Here is a 2,727-nt window from a genome sequence, read left to right as displayed (position 1 = left end):
GAAGAACACAGCAGAGGTAAGCAGAGAATGCATAATAGATGGTTTCAGGGAGATGAAGACAAACATGGAGAGGAGAGTTTCAGATGGTGTTGCAGTCAGATTCATATTGCTGGTAGAAATCACCCAACCAAGAGCAGATTGTGGGGGAAAAAAAAGAGAGAGAGAGAGAGGTTTATTTTGGCTTACAGGCTCAAGGCAGAAGCTCCACGATGGCAGGGAAAGTGACAAAATGAGCTGAGGGTGAACATCACCCCCTGGACAACATAAAGTAGGCCATAGCAACAGGAGAGTGTGTTAAACACTGGCAAGGGGACACTGGCTATAATACCCATAATCCTGCCCCCAACAATACACCACCTCCAGGAGGCATTAATACCCTAATCTCTATCAGCTTGGAACCTAGCATTCAGAACAGCTATGCTTATGGCGGGGTGGGGATACCTGAATCAAACCACCACAGATAGTCAACAATGACTATGATTTCTAGGGCTAAGAACATGTATTTTTATTGAATTGAAGAGGTGTCTGTTTTCTTTTTATTTATTTATTTTTTTTTACTTACAACAGTCCTGTGTGTGTAATGTGACAGTATGTGTGCACTGTAAAACTAAAAATAGAATGTTCAAAGACAGGTAAGTGAATGATTCAACCTAAATACATTAACATTTTTCTGTATATTTGTTTCAGATTTTTAAAGATATAAATCCTTATAAGTACCATAGATGAAGTTTGGGGTTACTAACATTTCCCATCACATCTATTAGCCAAATATGTCATTGGCTTTGTATGTAGCAGCTCTTGTGTATTTTTAAAATATTAGCCTTTACCTCATAGATAGATCCTTCTGTGTTTCTCCATACAAAGAAAGCAAGCAAGAGAGAAACTGGTCAAGATCTGAGAGAAAAGAAGAAAAATACTAATGGAATAAGATTGAGTAAAACACAGGGAGACAACCTAAAAGGTAAGGGTCGTAGGAAGAAAAGTTAATCAAAATGACAAAAAAATGAATTAATGTACAATATTCATAATTTCTCTCCACCCTGTGACAAAATACCTGACAGAAACAACTTGAAGGAGGAACCCAAGTTCATGTTATCTTTAGAAATAGAAGGCTCCAGGTGGACATGCTGCATGAATGGTCAGGGTGGGAAGAATTCATGGCTCAGTTCATCAGGAATCTAAGTGCCATCATGGCATAGAACTTGTAGGAGAACACAGCTGTTCAGTCCACAGCAGCTAAGTAGAGAAATAAGAATGCTAATGCTCCTTCCTCACTTGCATTCTGCTCAGGCCCTTAGCCACCCACATTTAGTGTAGCTCTTTCTCAATGAAGACGAGCAAACTGAGGACGAGTGCTTATCTAATAAGTCACCCAAACAGAGAAGGCATTCAGTTAGGCAAGGAAGAAGCAAACCCATTTTATCTTAAGAAACAATATTCCAGGTGAACATGGTGCATGGACAATTGTGTTTAGAAGAATTCATGGATCAGCTGATCAAGTCTCCAAGTGCCAGGCTCTTAGCAAGAGAAAAGTGGGGCTTTTTACTTAATCAGCTCCTGTTAACATGTAATCGGCCTCTAGTAAATGTACTAACATGAAACCCTAAATCTGTGGGTTGGAGAATATGAACTCTGGGCTGCAATTTCAGTAGCAGTCATGGGAGCTCTGTTTCATCCTCCCCTGGCTAAATTATGCCTGGCTTGTACAACTCGTTGAGACAAGTCCTGTATAATTTTACATTCTGAACAAGGAAAATTTTAGGAGCTTTTCTCACCACTGTAGGCCCTTCAGCACAAAAAAATGGATTGTTCATGACTTTAAACAAGGTCATTTCCAGTTGTTTCCATCTACCTGGGTTATCAGGAGGTACTCAGAATAGGTCAGTGTTGAGGGCACTAAGTTTTCCAGAAGGACAAAAGTGAAAATATGATGCTATTCACTTCTTCACCTTCTGAAAAGATGGCGAGTTGCTCACAATAACCTTCTCCATTGCAAAATAACCAAGGAAAAGGCGATAAGTTAAGAATGTCAGGATAGGGAGATTCATGAAAAATAAAAACTTGAAACAGTGCTCTGTATCCTAACTCATGTCTTTCCAGCTCTTCATTCTCCATTTTAGTGTATAAGAAAAATAGAATCTTAATTCCCAAGAGATGAGTACTCTTTAAACCTTTACGGTACACTTGAATTATAGCTATTAATAGTGAGATCATGGAAGAATGAGTAAGACATTCCATCTCATTAAATTTCTCCCAAGTGATATATGTACAACTTTTAAGTTTCTGCAGTCACTGTAACTTTCCATAAATAAAGAAGAAAATTTCCTTATTTTAAAATTTCTAGGAAATGAGACCTCAAAGTACATCTACCCAGAAAGAGGTCAATTTGGTTGTTACTAATTCTTCAGTGTGTCTTCTTATTCTCTCTTTCTTTGGGGTGGGAGGAGTGAATGAAATCCTATACTTCATTTCTTAGCATTCCTCAGACATTGTATGGCTCAGTGAAGATAATAACAAGGAGTCATAAAGTCTGAAGATGGAAAAAAATTAATTCTAAATTAATTCTAGGTCAATCTGGGCTATAGTGAAGCCCTACCTTGAACAAAAAAATTCTGTTATCACTATTTTGTTGCTGACTTTCATCTTATTATTTAACTTTCTACTGCCAGTAAGTAGAATATCTGAAACTCTTCATTTCTGTCCCTGCTCACTTGATACATATCAGAT

Source organism: Jaculus jaculus, chromosome 9 (genome assembly GCF_020740685.1).
Source record: "Jaculus jaculus isolate mJacJac1 chromosome 9, mJacJac1.mat.Y.cur, whole genome shotgun sequence".
NCBI lineage: Eukaryota > Metazoa > Chordata > Mammalia > Rodentia > Dipodidae > Jaculus > Jaculus jaculus.
Note: the sequence above shows the minus strand (reverse complement) of the source record.